General features: G+C 34.8%; 1 protein-coding gene across 7 annotated transcripts in view; it reads left to right on the plus strand.

Moving 5' to 3' along the window:
- Window positions 1-26715, plus strand: part of LOC110353632 (SRY-box transcription factor 2) — a 269422-nt gene that overhangs the window by 95472 nt on the left and 147235 nt on the right. The window contains exon 1 of one of the 7 annotated variants that reach the window (XR_011811544.1): window positions 2112-2196. The exons of the other annotated variants lie outside the window; for them this stretch is intronic. The gene's annotated coding sequence lies outside the window, so the exon portion shown is untranslated. Of the gene's footprint in view, window positions 1-2111; window positions 2197-26715 lie in introns of those variants that run through there. 7 annotated transcript variants of the gene reach the window in all.

Here is a 26715-nt window from a genome sequence, read left to right on the forward strand (position 1 = left end):
GAAAAACAGAAAAATCACGTGAAAGCTGCTTAAGAAAGGCATTTATATCAATGCTAGTATGGAAGAAGGAAGGACCTGGACAAATAGGGGTATAACACGCGTGTTTGTACCATTAAAGAACAGGAGCAGGGTGGGGTCCTCTCTTTGAAAGGAGGTGTGAAGGAAAGGGGCAGCTGGAACAGATGACTTAGGGTGCAGTAGATAAAAAGGGGATATGGAAAAGGAATATTTAAAATGTAACTATAATTTGAGTTTAGGTGTCATTGCCTGCTCGCTCCTGTAGTGATACTTGACTGACACCTCTTTGCTTTCTAAATAATGTTTTTCCTATTCTTTCTATTTCATACCCATCTGTAAGTATTTGCCATAAGTCTGCTTGTATGTTAATTTTAAATACAATCACATATCTAACTGTAAAGATCTTTTATTAAAAATTCCTGTTGCCAAAGTTGAGAAAGGCCAAGTGTAGCTTCTCACTGTCTAAAGAAATCACTAGAAATCTGAGGAGCAGTTTTTACAAGATGGCATTGTCTAACAGTGAATGTCAGCACACTGGACTGTCCCAAGCAGCGGATGAATACAGGGGAAGTTTCACTGGACTGATGACAGTGAATATGTTGTATCTTTTGTGGGTGAAGGTGAACACAGAAGCACTACCTGTGAAGTGATACCACTTAAACGTTCAGTTACTAAGCAGGAATTTGTTGCTGGCATCACTTCTGTTCTGCTCGATGAGAATTGTCTAAAAGTATTTCAATCACAAATACACAGTGAGAACCAAAACAGTTGGGTTTGTATATTTTTATCACTAATATAGTGAGCATCAAACAAAAAATATCTTCTGAGAAGTATGAGCTATGGGAATTATATTAATCTTCTGAACTGGAACTGTAGAGGCTTAGAAAGCTTAAATCAAGGGCATCCAAATTTTGCCCAACTGAGGGCTGTGTTGGCATTTTGTCTGGAGCTTGAGGGTTGCATCTCATTGATTATTGCAGGCCTCCTCTCTAACATGGAGCTGCAGCTATTGGAGATGAGCTTAAAATTAGAAAGAATAAAAGATTCCTGTTACCAGCAATTTAGTTTCATTTTCATATTAAAACAACTATGTATACAGCAGAAATCATAGGTATTTTTTTCATCCTTCAGTAGTTTTAATGTCTGCTGATTTCAGCGTATACTAGCTTGGAATCCAGGATTCAAGCTCATTTCTTTCTATGTCAATAGTCTCTGCATGCAAAAATGAGGTGCCTAACCTGTGCCTATCAGTTCACTAACAGTACCCACTTTGAAGTCAGTTTCTTAGGGCCAATTCTGACTATGCATAAAGTATTACATAACAGGTAGCCAATAACAAATTAACGGAGAAACTTGTTTTAATTTTCGGCATTGCCTTTAGTCAGTTCTGTTTTACTTGTTGGAAACTTGTAACAGTAGTATCATATGAGGTCATCTTGCAATTGCAATATACTAGTGCATATATTGAACTCTACTATGTAACTTTTATATTGAACCAGACTGCTCCCAAAGAAATTTTAATTAAAGTGAAAGTATCCTTTTTTTCTGGCTTTTTACATGAGATAATTTTTCTGCAATTCCTCCTTTGATTATTCAGATCATACAACCATGTGAACAATGTCCAAATCGTGCTATATTCAAATGAGAACAGCTAAAGTAACAAATTCAGACCGTAGTGACATTATGGAATAGAGTTCCTTGTTCCCATCTCTCATATCATCACTGCAATAACCTTAATTTAAGATTAAAACACATTTCTTGATAACTTAGGTATGAATTTATAACTAAAGGTTAGATCTTCTGATGACTCGCAATACCTCTTACATTTCATGTCATGTATACTAATGTATATCATGTCTCAGATTACACCTGTTAAATGCATTAGTAAATAACTTAGTAAATAACTTTGCTTAGAACAGTAATTTGGATTGTTCATGGTGCCAAGCGTATTTTTTATTTTTTGCAGCTAGTTAGGAAATTCTCACCAAACGCTAGAATGCATCTCTATAAATATTTAACCAATCCACCACTTCATATCTTGCATGTGTGTTAATGATTGTTTTCAGTGATACAACGTTTTTGCTATAACTTCAATATTAAATGAAAAATACAAGTACAGTGAATGTTGCAGTGTGGCTCAGATACAAAGTGGAAGGAGCAATAAAGACATTCATTGAGGTAATCCCACAAATAATAACTTTTTATTTCTACAAGATTTTCCTCTTTGTTTTTGGTAGGGGGAAAGAAAAGGAGGTATGCATCAAATAGCCATTTAAAATAAAGGGATTATTTGAATGGATGGGTGGGGAAACGTTTATGTTATTTTAAATAGCAGAAAGTTGCTTTATGTGCAGGTGGATTGCTGAAGGTTTCCCTCTTCTGAAGGCCATCTGGGAAGTTAGTTTAGCTCTATTGATGTTTAAGATTCCTTCTTTCATCACAACCACATGCCAAGACAATAAGTAATTGAACTGCATGTTTTGCCTTTTTAAAAAGGTGTAATCTCCTTCTGAAGTGTAGAGAGATGTTTAGCAGGATTTTTCTAATTTATCTGTCATCACACCATGCAGGCGAGGTTCCAAGCCTAGACTGCAGTATCTCTTTATCATCTCCTTTTGATGAACACCTGTTTCTGGTGTACAAATGTGTATCTGCTGAGATGCAAAATTGAAATAATTTTAACAGTATAAGAATAATTAGGAATCTTTTTTTAAAGGTCCACCTGTTCAAAATACTGTTTTTTATTTCTACATTATATATAACACATGTTTAGCAATTATGATTGCATCTGCATAATTTTTTCTGTAGTACTTTAGCCAAAAAATGAAATGATTTTTAATTTAAAAAATAATTCAGAACTCTGAAAATAATATTAAAAAGCTTTATTTAGGTATAGGTTACAATATGTCTACTGCTTTATAACATAGCTGTACATCTTTTAAAATAATAGATGTCTGTTCCATGTTTTCAAATTTAGAAGAAAATAAATGAGTGCAACTTTATTCACTATATACTATGTATGTATTATTTTTGGGAATAGGACCATTTTATTCATAAGATTAAAATGTCTTTCAAGAAAAAAGTAAATGCTGATTTTTTTAATTATTTTATAAACAAAAATGGAAATGTACTATAGCACTTAAATATGCTTTAAACATGGATTGTTCATTGATTTTGTAGTTTTAAAAGTAAAGAATTTATTTCTGATCCAATTTGTTTTTAAACACAATTTGATCCTTCTCATTTGTTTTGCTATCGATTATGGAACAACTGAACAAGTTGTAACAATTGAAATTTCAAACAATATATGCACTTATTCACTAGGGCATGTATTTTGGTATTTATAAGTTATGTTTCTTTATTATAGACCCTCATCTCTTTATGTGGAGGCGTTTTGAAGGTTGATTTTATCTTAAAGACTTGTCATTGATCTACTCTGCAGCAGAATAGGGACATATTTACAGTTACAATGTAATTTTAGTCTGTTACCGTTTATGTTTTCTAATTTAATTTCCAAGTGAGATCTGAAGTATATCTAAATTAGTTAAATGTAAATTTGGATACAAAATGCGTCTCTGAAAATATATTAAGTAAAGAAAATATAACAAATTAAGGGAAAGCAGAAATCTCATAAATGCATAGTTTTATTCTCACTGGTACTGTTTTTCATTCACTTAGGATATTGGGGAGTAACATTCCTATTTCACATACTTGTTTATGGGACTATTTGTTGATTCTTAATATCCATTGTTTTATTTTTTTTAGTTAAATAATTAAACTCTTTTGAACAGATTTCCTACAAATTTCTACGCCTGTCTCAATTACTTGTACTGCTACTGATCTCATGCAACCTTTTGTAGAAGGTTATTCCATTGTTTAATGGAACAATGGAATAAAACTCACTATTAACTATAATGAACACTGTAAATGGTAGTTAAGAATTAAGATTTAACAACAGTTTCCACCTTTCTTTCATCAGCTAAGTCTGCGAAGCTTTAACAATTTGAAAAAATTTTGCTCTACTAGTTTCTGCTCTCAGCCTATGATGTTCTGTGTTTTATTTGAAAGATGGAATAAAATCTCTCCAGCCATTTTGTAGTTGAAGGCAGTGGATACAAAATAACTTTTTGCAATATAGAGGGAAATACAGTTGTAAGAATTGGTTTTAAATGGGTTATAAAGGGAAAGGCTGAAGCATGGGCACAGTCCTCTGTAAATATACACTTTTGCTTAACTTGGGGAAATAACATAATGAAGAGTATAGAAGCTTCTTTTGAAGAATGGTCCTTTTTCTACATGCTCAGATTTTAGCAGAGCTTTATGATGTACTGTGTTTGGAAGATAAAATGAATTTCTTCTCATGAAGAAATCTCAAAATTTTCATTTTGAAGCATTATTTTTGGCTATGTGTCACTCACTTTCATCGCTCTTTTTCTAAAGTATATGATTACAAAAATTTGTCAAATGAATGAACCATACCTAAACATAGTATGCCTAAACATAGTTTAGGTAAATCTGACACTCACATCATGATAGCAAGTTAATAGTTAAAGGACCAGAGTAAACATGTAACTACAGCAAAGACTTTTTTTCTTAATCTAAGATGGAATAAGAATGTTTTCTTTATTCTGGTAATAAAGTTTTGTATTTCCTTAATACTTCAAAAACTCATTTGTTTAGAAACTGCCCTGGAAGAAAAAAACCAAGTGATAGTTTTAAAATTAAAATTAACAAACAAAATGAAACCTTACCTGCTAATTAAAAAAATAACAATAATCTTTAAATACATATTACAAATTGAAATACATATTTGTCTGGTTTTTCACTTCAAAATTACTAGGTTATCTTAGAATTGTATTAATTTTAAAAATCTCAAAATCAAAACAAATTATATGTGATCAAATATTAAGATATTTTCATGGCAATATAAAAACAAATAAGCCTCATGTAATCTGGAAAATATGTTTTTTTTTCAGCTTAAAATGGAAAAAACAAAACAAAAAAATAATTGAATTAATGAAAAATAGTTTGGATATAATTATAGCATGTTCTATGGAAACATGAAGATAAGGGAGAGCCATGCATTTTTCCTTAATATGCCTGTATTTCTTAGTTCATGCTATTCTACATGTTTTAAGCTTACATGTAAAAATGAATATCTTCTTGTTGGCTGTTTTTTTCCTATTGTGGTGATACAGATGTCATGGTGCAGACAGACACCTTGTCATGTTGAATTTAGTCTTGCGGAAAGGTGTCTCTAGGCAAACAATAATAGCAGCAAAAGTGGGATTGCCATGTTCCTACATTGCATTCTCTACAATGAGCACTTCACAGTCTACTTGCAACCATTTACAGTCAAACCTAATTAAACATAGGCACGTTTTTCTTTCTACTAAAAGCAAACAACGCATTTATAATGGTTATATTGTTAACTTTAATAAAAAGCTACAAACTGTGAAGGATGAGGTTCCAACAACAAGGTGAACTCAGTGATATGTTGTATGTGCATAGAGTTTCAGATTTTGTGTGGTGTTTAACAGCTTCACTAGTTAGAAAGTGTAAAGAAAGGTTTTGTATGATTCTGTATGATTCTGATTCTGTGTCAGTTTTGAAAGTTCTAAAAATTTTGGCTTCCATTCCAGGATTTCCCCCTACTTGTTTCCATTATGAATGCTGTAGTTTAAGTTTTTTGTATAACTTTCTTCTGCTGCCTTTCTGTTTTTTAAACTTAAGTAATAAGTGAATGATGCTTTCTTTGTGAAGCAGATCTGGCTTTTTTTTTCGCAACTGAGTGCATGTGTCTAAGTATACAGAACTTAGTGGAAAGGAAGGAATTATGTTGGAACACTGACCCTTTCTGAACAGATGAAGGAAAGCTTCAGAAATTATAGTAGAGGTATACAGTTTCAAACAAGACTTTCTGGAGAAAAAAAAAGGTGAACAGTTCTATTTTAAAAGTTCTATTTTAAAGCTTTGTGTGGCAAAGACTCTATAATAATATATAAATGTTTAAGTAAATTGTCAGCTCTATTAAGGAGAACTTCATTTGGCACTTGTTTATTATAACCGTATACTGTTTACTTGTGTAAGGTCACAAAAAGTACAGGGATGAAGACACTTATCACGTTGAATCTGCATGGTGATCTCAAAGATCAGCAAGTGAAACTACAAGCTAGCAAGTGGAGTCAAAATGAAGAGAGTCTGTCTAGTTGTTTTAGGGTCTTCTGTTCCATAATGTTTGATACTTTCTTCTCCAACTGGTTTTGATCATTTAAGTCAAACCATACATTCCTCTGGATGCTCATTCTAGGACTGATTTATTATACCTTATTTCCTTGTGGCTTCTTTCACTTCACTGAGAATCAGCTTATGTACATTGATGCATGGAGAGATGCCCACTCTGGTTTTAGGTGGAACAGTATCTCTTCTTGCTGAGGTCCTATCTGCAGAAATTCCACACAATGTTTTTCTCATTACAAATTTATGAAACTAGTTTAAATATAATAAATACGGGATTTTTATTTTTTATATCTGAAATATTTCCTTATTTACTGGCCATTGTAAGTTTGGAACCTGAAACTACTCTTGAAAGTAACTTTCCACTTAAGTGATCCATTATATGTACTTCGCTGAACAAAATCTTTCCTTTATTTCTCTTATGTGAATATTCACTTTTTTAGCACTTCTGCCTGCATCTTACTTTCTAAACTGTCGAATAGCATCATTGTCTCTTTTTTGTTTTTCTAATTCAGATATAACATATTATGCTGCCTCCCAGTTACATGCATTAATTTGGTGTACAATTTAGTGATTCCTGAAAACAATAATGTGACCATATTTCTTTATTTGCTTCCTTATCTAATCTTTTCACCATAATTGTCATGCCATCAGACATACCTGTAAAATACACAATAATTTATTAGAGCAATCAAGGTAATTTTCTTTTTCCAATCCATGTGACAATTCAAGGCCCAGCTTCAGAAACAGATTCTGTAATTCTGTAGTTGCTATAAACATAAGAACGTTCTTGGAGCAGTTTTAATTCAGAAGTGTAGCATAGAATCATAGAATCATTAAGGTCGGAAAAGACCTCCGAGATCATCTGGTCCAACCATCACCCTACTACCAATGTCAACCACAAAACTATATCCTGGATCACCAGGAAGCTTACAATGTCTACTAAAAGCTAAAAACTTTTATCAGAAACCTGTTACGATAATTTAGTATTTTTATTGTATTGATGCTTGAAGCTCTAGCTATTGGTCCAGACCCCTTTTTATATAACTTAAGGTAGAAATACAGAAGAAAAAAAAGTAGACCCTGACCTGAGGAACTTATAGTCAAAGTAGAATCATGAACAGAGAGAGAATGAGTGTGTCAGAAGTCTTTCATTAGAGTGATTGAGAAAAATGATGCATTTGGGGAGATGTCAAAGGGGAGGCATTAAGAGATATTAGAGATACCAGTTGGAGTTAGAAGAATGGCTTAAAGTAAGGAGAAAAAGGCAACCTTGAACTTATTTCTGACAAAAGCTTCTATAGTAAACCTTTGAGTACTATGAAATTCAGTGGACAGTAAGTCTAAGCAGTTGAACTAAGGACACTGTTTTTCAAGAGTTATCTGCTCATTATTCTTTGCTGAATTGTTTTCAACAAGACAAAGATTTGAGTTTTGTCACTGCCATGCCAAAATATGAATATACACACACAAAATCCCTATGTTTTCAGCAAGCCTGAATATTCTATTTGGAATTATATAAAGCTATAGATGTTGATGACTCCTAATTTGGATTTCATACTATTGTTTGTTTGTTGTTTTTTTTTTTTTAATACTGATTCATGGAAGACACAATGTATCATTTTTAACCCTTATGGCTTTTGGTGTTTTGGGATAGATACTGTAAAGAGCCTAATTGCATTTTTGAGTTATAAAATCCCAAGCCATTAAGAAAACATATGCAAATATTAAAAGGAAATATACTTATTGTTCATAAACCTCTGGGAAAAGTAGTAATTGTCAGTAGCTTAATGATAAAGTACTTTGGATTATTTTGTCAGTTGTGTGGAAGGTTAGAGGTACCTCCAGGAGGCTCTCCAAATGTCTGTGCTCGTCCTGATTCTTTCCATCTCTTCCTGCTGTCTTCCAGCCTTTCTTGGCCATAGGTGACCACAAAGAAACCTTGCTTCACCTGGGCCTTTTACAGTACTGCTTCCTTACAGTGAAGAAGTCTGGCAGGGAAAATAATAGGAAAAATAAATAATATAAAGGATTGTATTAATTACATTCTGTTGATAATGAGAACCTAAGTTAGTGGAATATTTTTTCTGGCAACTTTTTATAAATCTTATTGTTTATTAACACCTTTGTAAATTTGCATGTAACTGACGGGTTTTGAATAAGAAGGTTCACTTCTTTATCTGCTTGTAGAAGGTAGAAAAGGAATGAAGTAAAAATGTTCTTAGAAATTTTCTTTAACCCTTCAGTTATCCAGCAGACCTTTGGCTGTCTTCAATTCAATGGAGGATGTTGCAATTGGTTTCTGCTACCTGCAGTCATGCAACCTTGTTTCGTGGGTGTTGGGCATGTGACTTGAGCCAGTTGCATGCTTTAAACTGAAGAAAACAGTGAAGTACTCGTAAACTTTATGCTTTTTTTTTTTTTAAAGAGCCATGTAAAAAAGAGTGGTAGAAGTACAGATTGTTATTGTAGGTCACTCATAATATGTGACAGCATCTGGTTATTTTCCATTTTTTCCTCCATCCCCCCAAAAAAGTCTTGAATCTCAAGAAAATTAAATATTTTGCAGAAAATACGAGCCCTCCTCTTTCTAGAGAACTTGTTTAGACAAGTCAGAGTTGTTTTTTTTTTCAGCATTTCAAACTTTTTTTCTTGGGGCATGAAGAACATAATTCATCCAGTAGTGCTTATACTCGTATGTTCTTTAACAATGGAAGAAGATGCAGTGGGAAGGGCTGCAGAGAGAGGCAGAACAAGATGGTAGTTCATGCTGTGAAAGATAATTAGGGCGAAACCTATTCTGGATGCATAATCAGTTATTCAGTAAGGTGAAAGGCCACTAGTAACATGAGATGTGAGGGAGGCCAAAAATCAGTTCCCTTTGCAGAGAGATAGGTTGCATAGTTTGACATAATCTGTCAAAAACCCATCCCTCATGAAGATGCACAAAATGAGTGGACATTTGTGAAAGAAAGGAGGACATGAGGGCACATAACATTACCCCCTCAACATTACCCCCTTCTGCAGTAGATGGGCCAGGAGGTATTCCCACTGTTAGGGAACTCCAGCCACTCAGGGCCGGAGTTCTTGATTTTGTAAGTCAGAAGAAATTGAAGGTAGGCTCAGCTAGTCTAGTGCCTGCGAACGTGCAGGAAAAAGCACAAATCCATCCTTTCTTTCTGAAGGTAGAAAGACAGATCATTACAGATTTGAATTTGATGGGTACTGTCATGTCATGTTGTCCATCCAAACCAAACCATCTATTACTTGAACAATGGTAATGGAAGATCCGCTTGACTTAGAGTACTAACTGAATAAAATTTGGAAAATTGGCTCTGTATTAGAAGAAAAATATAAAGCATGGAGTTGATGCTTGGTTTGATCAATGACTTCTGATACAGTCACTGTAATGTGTTATGTCTTAACTGGATCAGAAAGCATTTTGGATCTATATAAAAGAATTTTCTTACTTTGTAAACTTGCTCGTTTGAACAACTGAAGATTTTTTAGTATGTAGGTTCCAATCTGCTGTATACTGACAGGTATCTTTATTAGTGGTACAGGCTAAATGTTTTTGACTAGTCAGAAGTGTGAAAGCTACCCAGATTTCTGGTAAATGCTGTCAGAAAATAATTGCACATCACATTGTGTAGTATGGTACTTAAATGATTCTATTCCCTGGGATCATATCTAGTGATTTGAAAGTTTAAGCCCGATTTTTTTTTAAACTTTCTAGAATAAAATGTGTGGATACACACTCCTGTTCTGAGTTGCAGGATGCCATGTGAACTATTTATTCAGTTGCAATTTTTATGAGTGCACAGTAGAATTGTGGATTCCTTTCATTGTAATTTCTTCAAAAAGTGCAAAATACTTGTTTGAATACAGATAACACAAAACACTTAACCCAGCCGTGTAACATCTAACTTGGTCTTCCTCATCTCTATCATATTAAAGTAGAAGGTGAAATTAGAGAACCTACATCTAAACATTTCCCGTATTGAAATGCGGATCTGGGACAACTCAAAGTTTCATTGAGATTCCCAATGGATTTTTGGATATCCTTAATTTAAACTTACCATGTTGTTAAGAGCAAATGGTCTAGTTCTAAGGGAGCTTGTTGGAATCCCAGAAGCACCTGGTCTACTGCATTATTCCATGCAGTGTAATATATCTTTTGGGTATTACTGAGAGTTGCTCAGCAATGCTACTAATATTTTGTAGTTTGGGTCATTTGAACTCATCTTGAAGTGTAAAATGAAACTATGTCAGAAAGATTCGAAGACTCAGTAGGATATGGCAGATTCTGGTCATAGTATTGTGGGAAACAATTCCAGTTTAAACAAAACAAAGCAAAACAAATCCTCTAAAGCTAGAGAAATAATCATTAACTCTTTTGTGATACAGGATTTCTTTGGTTCAGAAGATATCATCTTCTATTATCTCTGCTTTAGGGTTTCAAGAGGGCAGAAATACACATGGTACTTGCTCTGCCACCTTAAACTTTGACTGAGGGAGGCAAGGGAAATGCTTAGAGCAGAGTCATGGGAGGGCAAGGTTTTAAATAAAAATTGCATTGCAACACAATGCAACTCTTCAGGAGTATGTATCCTGTATAATACAATCCCTGTCCCTGAAATCTTCAAGGTGACCTCCCACTTGTGTTGAAAAAAAATCTCTGGGAGGGACCACCCGGCTAGGAACTGGAGCTGTAAGTGTTGCGTTGTAGGTCTAGCAGAGTTCAGGAATGTCCCTGTTTAGATTGCTTTGTATTTTTTGTTTTAATTGTTCTCTCAGTTCTGAATGAAAAAATGAACAATAATAGAGCTGTGTGAGATTGAAATATATGAATCCATAATAATTTCCCTCGGCTTTCAAGAAAGCTGAAGAGTAAATATCAAACCACTCAGAATTAGAGAGATCTCAGTCTTCTGTCTCTTCTGACCCTTTTTAATTCTAGTCTTACAATGTAGGTGCCACATTACTACAAAGCAGCATTTAAAGTGATCTGAGAGCTATTGTGGTAGTTTTGGGTCATCAGCTACAGAGAGCTACTTTTAGGCTAGCAATTGTTCGTTTCCCCCTTTCTGTCTCCTAATTTTCTTTCATTTTTTGCACATAGTTTGGTGTCTTTTGTACAGTAAGTTTGCTCAAGGTTTATAGCTATGTTATTTTCTCATTTGTTCTCACTATTTTAAACTTAAATAATAGAGAACAATATGCTAAACGAAAATAAAACCAATTGTGTTGTGCAACTATCTCAGAAAAACTTGTTTCACAGGTTCATATTTTAATAGAAAATCTCATTTTAATCTCATTAATAACAAACATTCTAAAGTACTTTATGGTAAATTTTACATGGATAAGGTAGAAACAAATGTGAAAAAAAATTAAGACTAAACATTTTCTGCGGTCATGTAAGTATCAGACTTCCTATTATAGTTTATGACATTTTCAGAACAAACAGGCTAACAGCAAACATGCCTGTTGAAGCTCTCTTCTGAAAATGTTAGCTTTGGCGTTTCCTCAATTTAAATACTGTATATCTTGCTGTATTTTCTACATTTAAAGAAAGTCAGATTCTCTTCTTCCCTGCCTTCAATGCAGTCAGCATCTCTTTAATTTTTTCCAATAATATTGCAGTACTTCAGTACTCATTTTAAAGATAGATGGATTTTTTTTTTCTTGTAAAGAAGAACATTGTGGGGTAAAAAAACCCGCTGGATGTGATTTCAAAAAATGTCAAAATATGTCAAACGCAGAAACCACTCAAGGGTTTCATTAACTGAAGCTTTGGTGATAAGTGTCATCTTGTCAAAGACCCACCCATCTCTCCCAATACATTACCAAATGTACTAATTTCCTTGCTGAGCTTGATGTTTATTGTATAGCTGAAATTGAAAATGGTCGGTAATGGAGTGAGCTTCAATCCAAGACCAATTCTGAATCTAAATTACTTGCTTCTTTCAATAGCATTGACAGAGGAGAGCTTTGTGCACCTTGTACCTAATCAACCCTTACTGTGACCCTAAATTCAGCAGTCTTCAGAGATTAATAATAAAATCCTCAGTTCAAACAAGTATTTGCCCTGAACAAGTTGCCCATTTCTTATGCTGAAAATGAAAGGATGTGACATTTTTTAAAGCTCTGCATGTTGTGGACCCTCACTAATTTTTGATCTTTGACCTATGAAGGCAGTTTTATGAATAGAATTCCCGTTTAGACTTGAGGTATGCTCTCTTAAAGAAAGTATGTTTTTTGAAAGAATAATTTTAATTTTATTCTGTTCAAAAATAGAAATTGAATGACTTCTATTTACAGGTGTAAAATTAAGTACTGGAGGGTATTATTTTATCCAGAACCAAATATAATTCTGTAAAAGCCCAAAGAATTAAAGATAATAAAGGATATGTATTTTCATAGTATTTTTTTTTTTTAGATAATAAAACCATTTCAAGCTAGCGATGTATCCAGTTCCAAAAGTTTTCACTAGGTTATAAATGTTTGAGAGCAGCTGCATCTTGTTTGTGGCTGTTTTCCTTCAGTAGAGGGCATTAGTGAGATATTTGATATAGCTCATAACTATTTGTCTACTAAACAGATGAAAAATGTAAGTAAAAGTTGAGAGATTAACAGTTCCTTGCATAATTATTTGCTTGTATCAGGTGGTGGATTTGTCAGGGAAGCTGTGTAGAAGGACATCATTCACTTTGTGTTTTGCAGAAACCTTAATTTTTCTCGACTTTTTTTTTGTTTTGTGGTTGTCCCTTGGCTACAGTATCCTTCTTCCAGCCAGTGGGGTCCTGCCAATCTCCCTTGGAGTGGTCGGTTGAAGTGGAGCAGATCAGTTGTGAAGCGCAGTCCCAGTTGCTTCAGAGGTCAGAAAGAGCTGGTTTCAATGAGATTACACGTTATGGACTCAGTGAGCCATGTCACTGTATGATACAGTACAGGAGCAAGTAATTAGGTGCATTAAAAGTAATAAATTGTATGGTCTCATATTCCACTACCTTCCTTATTATCGCTCCTGTACTGGAGCAATAATCATCCGAAGGCATTTTTGGGAGAGCACCAATGCTTGTATCATTTTTGCTCAGTATTTCGCACATTGAATGCGGTTATTGGTTTAGGGGTCACTACCTGACACAAGACTGCACTTACCCTGCATTTTTGGTGTGTAATTTGTCTTCTTAGAAACAATTTTTAACAGAAAAACACACATTTCTATACTTCAAGGCTGATTTGTTGAATATTTAGTGAACTGCTGCAGCATTTATTTTTGAAGAAGCTGCAGAGTACTTTATATTAATCTAACTTATTTTATCACCCAGTGGAACCCCCTGATTTCTCTCTTTTTTCTTTTTTCTTTTTTTTCTCCGTCACTATTCATGCCTCATTCATTCCCTGCATTGCATTCCTCTTGCTCTTGTGAGTGATAGTTGGGTAATCCATACTGTCCTCAGATTGCTTCTATATGCCTGTTGTTTATGAGACTGTACCTACAAACTGGTGTACAAACTGACACATCTGAACTCCATCTTGTCATAAGCCTCCCATATTTTATTCTAATCAGATATTACCTGGTTCGTTAACATTTTAATACTGTCCTGGCTATGGCTCAAATATCATGTGATTATTACTTACCTAATACAAATCACAGACTGAACAGATGACTATATCTGATAAACATTTTAAGCATTTTATTGGCCTATGGCTATTGGGGGTCAGCTGGTTGGGTGTGGGTTTTATTGAAGCCAGATATGATGTGAGGCTTAATTTGGGAAGACTTAACCTGTACCTGCAGAGCACTATGAGAACTTATAATTCCATTTAAGCTATGTATGCTCATGTATGAGTGCTTGGACACGAATGACTTTTGGTGCTCCAAGTTGTTTTTTTTTTCCATTTATTTTTAACAGTAGCTACAGGGTAAGCTCACATCCCAAATCAGTTCTTGTGGGAAATGTAAATGTGTATGGACATAAATATCCCGTTTTCCTCTCTTACTCGCATTACCTACATTCTCTTATGGATGTCTCAATGTTTTATCTTTTCATCTTTCACTCATGAGACAGTATTTTCGAAGGTGTTCCCAGAAAACTTTTCCCTCTGTTTTGGAAGAAGTTTTGTTCAGCTTGGAGTGAAAGAGCTGTGTGCAAACTTCACTTCCAACAGTTACTGCATCTTTTTTTTTTTTCTGTCTGGAGTTTCTCAGCTATTTGATTTCATTCACTAATGAAAATTGTAGGAAAAGATGTTCCTCCTCTTAGCTTATTTAAACATCTTACACGAAGAAAATCTCTTTGAGAGATTTATGTATCCTTGTGAGCTCTGAGCTATGTATTACCCTTGCAGCTGTAGGGCTTAAAAGCTAAATGTTGACAGATCTTCCCAAAAAGCTTTGCAGCAAAACAAAAATAGTTACAAGATCCTTTGGGAGCAGTCTTTAGAACTGATAGTTCTCATACCAATTTCACTGATGACATTTGATCTGCAACCACAATATTTTAGCAAGTGGCCTGATGGATGCTGGGTGAAAGATGTTGAATGGTTGTCTCTTTCAAGTACTGTGATTAATTTCTTGCTGGTGCTGGCCAGAATTTCCAGTCTTTCTGCTCTAGGGTTGAACTGGTACTAGTTCCTGTTGTTATATATTTTCCTTATTTTTGCGACAGTTGAAAATATGCCTTGATTCACACTCCAGTGTATTTATGGATCCTTCTAAGGCAGCATGTTTCCAAGGTTCCATATTTATCAAGTCTTTGCTGAGATATGGTGAAGGAATTAATAGATCGTGCTCTTCTTGTGAGTATAGCTACTATGGAGCTTTTGTTCAGGTTTGGACTTGCATTTTCAAGAATTGGCTTGCTACCCTATCTTACATGAATCTTAACGACTTGAACTTCACATCTTCACTGTTGGACGGTTTCCAGCAATAGTCTGTGTGCGCTCACACTGGTTAAGACGAGTTCTACCCAGTAGTAGGAACCAGGCGTTGTGCACATATGAGTGTACTGATTACTTTTCTCCTTTGAAACTTTTTCCAGTTATCGGGGATAATTTTCTAGACCTGACGAATATACTAGTGAGTATTTGGAAGTAATTTGCACCTATTTCAGTTTCTTGTAAAAAGGTGCATTTTTTTCTACCCTGCTTCCCAGACTGTGTTGTTTTTTTGGTTGGTTGGTTGGTTTGGTGGTGGTGTTTTGTTTTGTTTTGTTTTTTTTTTGGTTGGTTTGGTTTTGAGCCCGGATGTGATCTCTAGCTCCAACTGAAGTTCACTCTCAAGCTTTTTGCGGATTATCACATTACCAGGAAGAAGGATCACACCCTTAAGGAGAATTATCCTTATACAACTTTTTTTCCTAATAGAACAAGCCTTACGCAATGCAGTCCCTGAATTCTGTATGAGATGTGTACATACAACATAAATTATTTGTATCTAGTTTTGTGCACTAAACTAAAATTTCTGTTAAGCACAACATTGCATACAGTAAGCTTTTTATTAAAATCTTCAGTTAGTATCTTATATATCATTTTACAGGCTATAACAGGTGGTAGTAATAGACCTAATTTTCATGCTGTCTAATCAGTTAGCAAACCATCACCATGGATTTTGCTATCCGATAATTGATCGTTGCATCAATTATTCATCCGAGCTGAAGATATAGCTGCCTAATAGATGTCACAGTCAATTTTCTAGCACAAAGCTTGTAACAAAAATGGTTATCTATTAGTGTACAATAGCCAATGAGCTAGATTCAACAAATGCACAACAGATTTAAGGAGACTGAAAAACTTGCAAGGATTACTAATATTTCTTTTCCTTGAATGTTATGAGATTATGGAAAGTAAAGGAGAGATCTTTGGATCACATAGGTTTTGAAATAATTTACTCATCCCTAATCCTTAGCTGGGTGAGCTGGAGGATTTATCATTTGGGCAATTTAGCTGCATATTTGCTGTGTATTTTGTGGATTTTAAGAAGTAGCTAATACTAGTGTAATGGTGGGCAGGTGTGATGGTCATGTACAAAGGCTTCAAGGAACCCTATAAATAAAAACTTCAACAACAAAACTTTATGCCACATTCAAGGATTTGAGGAACCTCTTTTTAATTTGTTGCATGTTGTTATTTTCAAAGTGAATTTGTTTTTATTTTTGTAATTTTACATATGTTTCAGGTTTTACGTATTATGTTTCATGTTAAAAACAACAAAAATGGGGTAGAAAAGAATGAGCACAGTATGTATATTTGTTAAAGTTCTGAATTTAGATGGATGGATTTATTCATGGCAACAAACAGTCATCCTAAGAGTCCATGGCTATCAAAAAAATGGAGTGGTTAGCAGCTCATCTGTTTCAGTAAAGGATTAATTTCCAGCCTTAAATTTCCCTGCCAATGTGTTACTGTTCAGTTTTGATACCATGAAAGTGATGAAGCTCTATGAAGGTAATGGGGAGAAGAGGTAAGAAACTATTGAAAACAGAGCAGAACTTCAGCTGCTTTTACAAACTACAGAGATACTGGGCGGGTTAAAAGTCCAGAAAGACCTGCAGAAATTGTGGTCTTTAGCTGCTTTTATTACAGAATTACTGAGATGTCTGCACTGTGTGGTTGGAACCTCATTATACTACCCATCGTACATAAACAGAAAAACAGAAGAGATGTCATCACTCCCAAGTTTTTGTAATCTCAATAGGCAGTCAAGTGAGAGAGGGAGAATGGAGGATATGATTTGCCAGAATCGTACTAGAGGTCTAGAAAATACTTTGTCAGTAACCGAGCTGCAATAATATTGGATTCACAATGGAAAATGTATCCAATAAACAATATTGTTTTACTCAACAGACCAAGTGTATACAGTCAATTTAATCAATGTGTTTTTCAAAAGAAACTGTAGATTTTCATGTATCAGGGCTCCTGATGACCACTACCAAGAATAACGTATAGATAACACTGTAAATTTTAATGTAATGTTAGCTTAAGGTAAAAACATTTTTAAGAAAATGACTGCTTAAATTCTCTTAAATTGCATCAACTGTCCCTGCTTTATTTTCAGATTAATATACATATATATATATACACATTACATTCTAGGAGATATTTTTTGTTCTTAAATAAGGGAAATTGAGACAAAGTTCCATGTCATTCTGTTAATAGAGGTAATATTGTCTACTGTTCTAGAGGAAAAAATATACATGTAAAGATGGCCTTGGAGTTTTTCTTTTTTTTTTTTGACTCTCTACTGGACCCCTAGTATTGATCGAACATGTTTATTTCTGAGGCTTAAAATGAGAATTTTCTCAATAAATAGAAACAGCAGTAACTACATTTTGTGGCATTTATGGATATTTACAGCTGTTTGGTTAATAGCAGTGTTTACAGCTACTGTCAGATGCTTTACTTATTAAAAAGCCTGAGTACTTTAACAAAAGATCAAAAATAAAAAGTAACTTGGAATATGCTCTTATAAGAGTGTGTTTAGCCTTGTGACAATGCTTTGGTGGGGAATAATTTAGACAAAGTAATGAATATAGGGATCTGACCAGTAAAGTTCTATTAATGCTATTAAAGTTAGTCTAAGACTGAAAATGTATTAAATATTTGGGGAAGGGGGTGCTTGATATTTTGATATCATACCTGTCCTTGGTGTTTTAAATAGTGTTAAATCCTCAGCAGGTGTTAATTGACATTGCTTTATGAACATTAAAATGACAACCATGACTTAAGCTCTCTGAGCATCACCACTTAGATTTGAATTAAGCATTTTTAGTATTTTCAAATTTTAGATACAATCATGAACAGGTACAAAACCAAAGGGTATTGTTAAGGTGGTAAGATGGTATGTATCTTTATAGCCTTGGGTGTAGTCCCTCACATGAGTATTTTAATAGTTTCTCATTCTGCTTCCCCTTGCATTTTGCTGATGATACCCAAGAATGACATGTTGTGAATGAGTGTTCTGAACTCAGATGAGTAGATATTCTTTCCAGGCAGTTTGTCAGATGCTCTTCTCTGTCCTTTCCAGAGAGCAGTACAGAAATAACATATATATTTGTGTGTGAGCATATAATGTATTCATTTTTAGTTGTCTTGATTTTGTTCAAAGCTGTGCAATATGACATCCATGGATTTTTAGAAATGATAAGAATACAGTCTTGCAGGTAAATATGGGAATATTAGATATCGTGAACTGACCTTATTTCTAGCTAAGACTTGAAGATGTTTCAAGAAGTGAATGTGAAGTCTCCCAAATGGAATTCCTCACCTCAGATCACAAAGGTTATTCCTTGACAACCAGTGACAGAGCAACAAGATAAATGTAATGAAAAATAAATTTTTGAATAAACAGCTGGGGACAGCTGGGGTCCTTGAAGAAACTCTTAATTGATTTATCCTGTCTTTTGGCAATAAAACTTATCTGGTGTTCCCCGTGTTATTTCAGTAACAAGACTACAAAAATAAAATTAGACTGAGTAGGCCAGCATCTTATATGGGATCAGTATTGAGACACCAAAAATGAAGTGGTATCTTGAAATGAAAATAATTTCTTCACCACACATGTAAAGAAATGTTAAAATTTTAGACCAGTCCATGGTAAATCCTACAAATGCTGCTTGGATTCCCTTGGCTGCCACTGCCCTATTCTATGGACACAGGTTATCTGTTTGAAGAGTGGGGAGACAAGGGCATGATAAATAAATAAGCTACTGTTGGAGGAAACTGTCAAACAGCACTTCAGGAATAAAGATGTCAGGGGACACCGATGTGACATTGCAGCACCCAGGCCTTTGTTGCAAGTTGTCTTCCTCTTCCACAGCATTTGGGATTCACAGCACTTCTAAATCTGTTCAAAAACAGATTTTCTGGTTCTTCCAGTGGAATAATCTCTGACAACATTTCAGAGACTCTCATTTTATTTCCTCTGAAGAATTTCACTGTAGTTTTGTCAAAAGAGGTGACATTACATTATAAAATCTGTGTGTAAAAAGTTGATTGTCTTTAGATACTCATTAACAAATGTCAGAGAGAAAGTGCTGCAAATCAAGCAGCATGAGGGAGGTGAATCAGATGCTTTGTATGCAAGGAATATCCAGGAGCTCTATTGACAGGAATTAATCTTTATTCCAGCAGACGTTACTAGAGGGAACCTAAAATATACTTGCAAAAGCAAATTGGCTTCTGGTGCTTCATGGCCTTATTCAGTCTCACTGAGAAACTATTTGAAAATTTAATGCTCTTGTCTTAGTCTTCTTTTTCAGAGGTCAGACACAAAACTTTTCCGATTAGGGTTATTGGGGGATAAAGTCCACTCCCTCTATTTGGTCTTAAATCTGCTACTGTAGAAAGTACCAGTAGGGTCTAGTGAGCAGCAGGAGGATGAGAAAGAACTATATAATCAGATGCATGCTGATTATATACTCCAAAAGAGTATGTAACCTGTCTCTTCATCACTGGCTCAACAGAAATATGATTTTCTTTCATCCACCCCTTCTTTTCCCAATTCATCCAATAGAATTTACCAGAAAAAAAAAAAAATATATATATATAAATTCAGGAGAAATGTACCATGTCAGGACAAATTCTGACAGCATCCTAGTAGAGAATCAGAGACACAACCAGCAGTTACTCAGCCTCAATCTTGGCTCTAATTTCCAAGTTTTGAAACTCTATTTTTGCAGTTTTGCTCATCCAACACTACATTCATGTTTCAAAACAGAAAATATCAAAAAAAAATAAAGCATCCTTTCTACCTCTTCTGGGGTTTTCCTATGGCTCTTTTGGTAGCACCTTTTGAAACTTTTTTTTTTTTTTTTTTTTGACTTTGAGAGTGGCCTATGCTTGATGAATCCCCAAAAGCTAAATACTTTTGCAAGTTTATAATTTAATTTTACCAAAGTCAGTTTTCTGGTTGTGGTTCCAGACTTCATTACCATTAAACAAAACAAATTTTCATGGGTCATGTGCTGCAAAACCTTACCCAATTACTTAAAAATGATCAGAGAATTTTGAGGGGCACACTTTTCTTACACGTTTTGCAAATAATTAGATCACAGAGGTGAAGTTGGTTAGCCTATATATGGAGAAGTATGAACTAATATTTCTTCTCTGTTTCAGGATTCAGTCATATTCCACAGGGCAAAGGTGACCTACATTGTGTGATGTAGACTCATTTTTATTATAGAATTTTCTCAAAGTTTGAACTCTGCTCTTGCATTCACAAAACACTACGTAGCAGACGTGGCCCACCATTCAGCTGCTCAATTTGGCAAAGCAGTGCTCTGCTTTCTGATTAAATAGCGTGCCATTGTTAGCTTGCTTAGATGAGAAACTATCACGGAATGCTTTCACACTGTTTCATAAGTAGGACTACTTAGAAGACATTCAAAGAAAAAAAGAAAGTTACTTACCAATAACTACATCCTTTTTTTTTTTTTTTTTTTTTTTTTCAAAATGGTTTCTACATGTTCACACTCCCCATCAATCTTCCCTTCTTCAGATTCTTAATTTTATTCTTGTACTTAGGTAGGCAGCACTCATTTAAGTCATTGAGTGTCACATCCCCTATATGTTCTTGCATTCAAAACACTTAGGGATGAGGAGGAGAAGGGCAGAGCTCCAAAGCACTGCAGCACATGCTTCTATGGGAAGAAGCCAATGTCAGAGAACTATCTGGCACAGATCCCATGAAAGCTGTAGTAAGATTAATCTTATTTTATTCTACAAAAACAGGTTTCATTAAGTTATAAAGTACTTTGTATATAAATCTCTATTTTATAGACACTTTATTTTCATTTAACAAAGGTTGCTACTATGAAGTTCTGAGCAGCTGGGGAATCTAAGGTTCTGTGAAACTGTAGAATCAGGTGTTTTTGCTCAAAAGAAGCTGCTTTTTGAACAAATATTGGAGATAGCTGCTCAATTTTTAGAGGTGATACTTAGTAGCATTGTGAAGTTGAATATCAAGAAAAAGACTGTATAAAAAATATATTAAAGGTACATAGTGTGTTTACCATGAACAAGATAACCTTATTGTTACTGGAGCTACTGATTAATTCTCTTATAAAGTAGATATTCATACACAGCTGCCTGTTAATTTTGTGAGGTTACTGCTCAGCTATTGTTATGCTATGCATCAATTTCAGCTCTGAAAAACACAAAAAGAAGTTGTGGGGTGAGGAGCAGGAAATAAGAACACGTAAAGCCTGTACTTACAATGCAGCATGGTGAAAGCTGCAGGACCTGCATCATTTTTATATCCCAATTTTTATAGTGCCATCTACATTATATCAGTATGTTGTGTTACCCCATAAAAGTGTAGAGTGAAAATAGAAATCTGAGTAATGAGGTAAATGCACATAATAAAAAGAGACTTCGGGCACATCATGGTGCTCCTCCAGTCCTATGACCACTGTGTGCTCACCCACTGTGTTAAAGTATCTTAAACATCTTTAACTTGTGCTTATTTCATGGTTCAGAAGGGCTCCCAACTATCCTAGGGCAGAAGTATCCTGGAGGAGTGTTGTGGACGTGCTCCTTTTTATCAACTCACTTTATATTGCTAACTGGCAAGAAGGATAATATAAGGTATTAATTCCAACAGCTTTATACTCCGGGGGATTATACTTATACTAGCCTGGTACTTCTGGGATTAAATGTTTTAGCGTAAAGCCATGTTGCATCAGGTGTGCTTTACAAAGTGGTGACCACTTTCAAGGAGAAGCCAGCTCAGTAAAACAATATGTTCCAGGGTTCACAGCCACCCGAAATAAAATGTGTTATGTTCTCAGTGAGTGCAGTGAACATATTTTACTGGTTTTAAACTACTTGCTGTTAGTTTTATATACAATTATAAAATCAAGAAGTTAATCCAAGTTTTAAGTTTTAAATCTTTTATTTTGGAGTTTGTTACATTTTTCAGGATGTGATAACATGATCTTTGGAGTAGCTGGTTAAGCTCTGGCTTGAAAAATCCTTAAAGCCAGATCCTTAGCACATATAAACTATTGCAGCTCCTCTGACTTTAGTGGAGCTAAGCTAATATGCCTCAGCTATAAATGTAACGCTATTCAAATTAGTAAATGAAATATTTCCATGTTTAAAATCTATAGCATCTTAAGAAATCAACATTTTGGTGAAATGATCCAAACGATACCATATATCACCATAAAAATGATTTTTCCCTTTTTACTTATATTGTTTTAATAACATTGCCACATTTTTTTGGGTGGAGGGGTGAGAGCACTGAGGAGATAAGAAAGAAAAATGTAATGACTATGGTGAATGTAGTATGCATACAGCGTATGTTTTTTTGTTGACTTTTTTTTTTTTTTTTTTAATACTGCTTTTATAAACATTACCGGTTGGGAATTAATTTTATGCTTCTTAATGCTAGTCCATGCTGCTTCAGTTCTAACAACAATTTGAATGAGATTTTTATGGAAAAAAAAAAAAAAAGGTTTACCCAGTTCACATCTTGGAGGCTACAGTATGTTTAAACAGATATATTTTCTTTTAGTCTAACCTTGTCTGGAAGATATAGGAAAACTAATTTGCCTTATTTACATATGGCACAATCTATCCAGTATTCAAGGGTTTGTCAGAAACAGGAACATTGTGCATTTCCATGGTAACAGATGGCATGCTGACAGTATCTGGCTCGTTGCAGCTTCGTCTAGGCAGGCCAGCAATTAATCAGCCATCTACATGCACAAAATTCTTTGTGAGTGAATGGCACTGCTCCTCTGTAGTGCTGCCTGTGCTTTTACAATTTTTGTATTCCTGCAGGGCGAAGTACTTTTTTGTCTCTTATGCTCATTTTCTGTAGCTTCCAAAAAAAAAAAATCAGTAAAGAATATGAAAATGGAAACAAGTCTGCACATAATTTAGAAAAGACATTATTTCTTCAGCATATAAGATGCATGAGGCTCTTGTTTTTATTCCATTGCTTTGCTTGTTTCCTCTCCCTTCCTACTACTCGTAGGCTTTCTGTGCGATGTGCCTCTTTCAACCTATTTGACATAAACGAGGTTTTTGCAAACAGGTAATTCTCCAAAGGTGTGCAGAAAGGGAGTGGTCATCTGGCTGGCTGCTCTAGGGATTTTATGCCAACAGGAGCGTTGTGGTTAAGGACAGCCTTGAACAACATGCTAAAAGCCCCTCATTGTCTTTTTAAAGAATGGCATCTTAAATCTCCCTGCACTGCCCCGCTAGCAGCTGCTTTGCACTGTCAGGGCTGGGGAACTGGCCGCATCCTTATATTGTGACCAATCTTCATAATTAATGCAAGACTCAATTTATCAGAGATCTTTTTCTCTATCACTGTTTGAATGTGCTGTGGGAGAAAATAATCTACTTAGGTTGTTTTCTCAGTCATGCCTCTGCCTAAGGCTTTGCTCCTGGTATTCATAGATGTAGTTCCTATTGACAGCACTTCATACCCAGCTGCATAACAGCATCCTTCTCCCTTCATCTCTTGGAGAGATCATTCATGGATTTTCCTTTTCAGGATGGTATTTTCTCAACTGCTGCTTTACAAAGTTCTAAGTGATTTCAAAGTCATGGGATGTGAAACTTCAGAGGCTTGTGCTGGTGAACCTGGAATCTAGTGGCCTATGAGCTGTCAAGGTCAAAATATTTGCAGTACAACTGGATCTGTGAATTTTATTTTTTAAAATCTCTCTGATAAGTTCATAAGTTTTGTCTCTGAAATGAATCTGTATGTTGAATAGTATTAACCTTTTTGAGCTAGCCTATAGACAACCAAAGCAAATATGAGTTTTGTCTTTCTTAAAGGATTAATTTATCCAGATATAGCAGTTTTAAGAATGGCTTTTTTTTTCTCAAATATTTACTTCATAGTATAGCTGCATTTCTTATTGCCACTGAGACAACTGACAGTTAGCAAGAATTTCGGCCTTAGTTACAGCAAAGTTCTAGTTATATGACCTAAGATGTCTAAAAAGAATATTCAAGACTAGTCTTCAATTCTTTTGCTTCCAAATTGGTTATTTTTTGGACAAGTTACAACTATCCAGCCTCAGTTCTAAAGAAGTCGTGGTGCATGTTATTTTAATGGTAAGGTCATGTTTGTAGTCAACTCTCTTAGTCTTCATTAATCTTTTGTACCAGTTTGTCGTGTCATGTCAAAGGTGTTTTATGCTTGTTATGGGTTTTGTCACTGCATGTTTCTGTTCTCCATTCTAACTGGTCTCTGTAGGCTCGTGATGAATCCAAAGAAAAATTGTGAGAGATGTAGTTGTCAAGGCTTTGTGAACCTTTCATCCTGGATGTTTCTCACTTCAAACTTGTAACTGTCATTTCTGACTTGGAGACTCTGTTAGGCAAGAGAACACAACGTCATTATATCCTAAATGCTTATTGTCAATTAACTGGCAGTGAAACTAAGTACAGCCCAGCAACTGACTTTCGCATTGGCTTATATTTGGGCGATATTGCATATGATATACTGTAGCATATCATACATATGTATATATGTGTGTACACATGTATTATATTTTAAAGAGCATATTGTGGAAGTTTGGTAATTTTTTTCCATAAATCCCATAAATATTTTCCCATAAATATTTTATCTGACGGGCTAGCCTCAGTGAAGCACAGCAAACATGAATCTCACATTGACATTTATGGGTATGAAGGGTGTAATCACTGTTGCAGGATTTGTACCTTTATGAGGAATGGTAAGTAAAGATAGACAATTGTTTTTAGTCTTTAAGCTATATTTGTTGGGGAAAACAAGTAACTAAATAAACAAAATCCTTAACTGTGCAAGTTAAGCACATTCCTGAGTGAAATCATGGAAGTACCCTTACTGAATTCAGTAGGACTGCTTCCACACTTATTAATGCCAGGCATGTGTTGAAGTTCATTGCTGTGTTGATGTCAGAGCATATGGAAAGCATACTCTTATATTATTACTTAGTATACCCTTGTAAGCCATGACATTTATAGTGACAGAGTTGCACCTGCTTTGGTTCCTATCCAGCCAGGTCAGAGAGTGGTCCGTTGCAATATGAGATAGTTTGTGCCTGACCACAGCTGGATCCAAAGCTGTTGCAAATCCCAAGAGCCCTCTAGAAAGGGTGCTTAAGGGCAAGATGTCACCTGCTTGACCAAAGTCTGCCTGATCTCATCTCTCTTCCCTCAACTGCATGGTGCTTAGATTACAAAACAAGTGAGAAATTGCCACAGGCATATTAGTTTATTATTTAAACTAATCTCATTAATGTAGTTGTGAGTTTTGTGCAATGACCTGCCATGTAATATATACATTATTAGCAGCTTATTTTTTTTCATTCAATCTTGGGGTGTTGTAGGATATAGTCATCCAGCCCTAGAAGGAGTTGGCTGACATTGCTATGTAGTTCTTAGAAGGCTGTTTATTGTATTTTAGTGGAAAAGATGCACTTCTGTGTTAGAAAAAGCATATAGAGATAATACATTATATTGCATTGCATACTGTATTGCATGGGTATGTGTATGTGGACCTTTCCTGGTTAATTTTGCTCTAGCAAATAGTCTAATTGTCATTTAATTATAATTGATAACTCATTAATTACTTTAATAACTCATTTTAAAGAGTTACTTGTAAAAGTCTGTCACCAATTATCACTTCCACAGAAGTTTGTTTAGCGCTTTCCTTACTTTCTAATGGACTACCTCAATGGAGATAACAAAGTGAATATTTCATCTACGTTTTTAAGCCCCACTATACTTACAATCAATGTACAGCAGCAGTACTGCCAACACTATAAAATAAAAATCTTTTTAAAGCTTTCTTTGTGGATATTTAAGAAATGTTTTATCATTATCCAATAATTTCTTTAAGATTTTTGGCATAATATTTCTGTGGTCTCATCAGCAGTAGATGTAGTGATCACTCTGAAGGTAGTTCAAGCAGGTGCAGTACAATCTCTTTGAAAATTGATGTATGTTACCTGAATGTAATCCTCAGTCATCGTATGCTTGAGTCACTTTGTTGCTTCTTGTGGTTTCTGGAATTTTAGCTGACAGATTGATAACACATTGCTATATTTGTCCTGTAAGATTTTAGGTTTGCAAATAATTTAAAAGTTTGCTTTTGTGTGTGTGTGTGTGTTGTTGTTGTTGATTGGTTTTGCTTTAAGATATAACTACATGATTTTTTATTTGGACAAATTTTTCTAAAAAATAATGAAACCACTTGAAAAAAGGTCCCTTTCTTGTTCATTTCATTTATTTCTCAGATCTTTGCTTCTAATCTTTTTGACTTTTTTTTTTTTTGAAAATGTTTTGCCTGAAAACAGGTATTTTATGTTTTACTTTCTGCTCTTCAGATTTTTGACTTGACTGTTGAATCTTTTCATAAATCTAGAAATGGCAAAGGTTTTTCTTTTTACTTATCTGTATAGATAGATACATTGTAAGGAATAATTAAGACCTTTAGAAGGAGAGAGC

The sequence above is a fragment of the Anas platyrhynchos genome, chromosome 9 (assembly GCF_047663525.1).
Source record: "Anas platyrhynchos isolate ZD024472 breed Pekin duck chromosome 9, IASCAAS_PekinDuck_T2T, whole genome shotgun sequence".
NCBI lineage: Eukaryota > Metazoa > Chordata > Aves > Anseriformes > Anatidae > Anas > Anas platyrhynchos.